Consider the following 1,091-nt stretch of genomic DNA (forward strand, 5'->3'; position numbering starts at 1 on the left):
GTTAAAATATATATATATATATATATATTTCATATATGAAAAAAAATTGCTGCCATGGTAATGTCCCAATGAAGCAAAATACCCTCGTCTACATCTATATAATACATCTGCTTGACATAATTTGCTAATTCATAACACACAATATTTGATCTTCAAAAATATGACATTTTATTTTTACGAAAAGTTGTCTTTCTAAAGCAATATGGGGAAACATATAATTTCTACTTTATTGCGTAATGAACCATATAACAGGTTCAGATTTGCAACTTTAAATACGAAGCTAATTTGTAATTTTGACAACATTTAAAAATAACATTTAACATTTTCTAACCTTTTTCTTTTCTGTTTTTATTCTTTCTTTTTTTTATTTTATATTTTTTATTGAAAATATGTTCCAATTTCCGCAGAAATATATATATATATATATAAAGAAAGGAGAANACAATTAGACAAATTACAATATTAAAATAATACAACTAACTTTAAAATATTAAATCAAGCAAAGCTTATGACTTTGCATTGGCTCGCCCCCCCAGTCAAAAAAAAGTTGGCACGCCACTGATATATATAAAGAAAGGAAAAAAAAGTACATGAAGAAAGAACCTTAAAAATCATCTACTAAAGGAAAATCTCATATAAAATTATAATGAGATTTGATAGATGTTTTAATTTTCGATTACATTAGCTTTAACTAAATACTATCTTCTTTTTCTCAACAAGGAAAATAATTATAAATTTAACTTCATCGTTCAAACATGCAACTTGTTTTTCCATTTTATATCTAATGAGGAAAACGAATGATACAAGATGTTTATTTTGACTATTTTAGCTCTATCATATTTCAATAAATTAACAAAAAAACAAAACACTTCAGCTGATTAACGAATAAAAAGAATCTTTGTTTGACGTTGAGCGCTTTCTTCGAGGGAAAATAAATCATCAATATTCAACTAAATTCTTAATCCTTAGATGATTATTATTTCCTAAACAATATTATTAACATTACGTTATTTTTCAATCTAATTTTCAAATTCTTGAATAATTTTTCGTTTCATTTCTAGTTAGTTTCGGATTCGAATGAAATTCTGGTA

The sequence above is a fragment of the Parasteatoda tepidariorum genome, chromosome 8 (genome assembly GCF_043381705.1).
Source record: "Parasteatoda tepidariorum isolate YZ-2023 chromosome 8, CAS_Ptep_4.0, whole genome shotgun sequence".
Taxonomy (NCBI): Eukaryota; Metazoa; Arthropoda; class Arachnida; order Araneae; family Theridiidae; genus Parasteatoda; species Parasteatoda tepidariorum.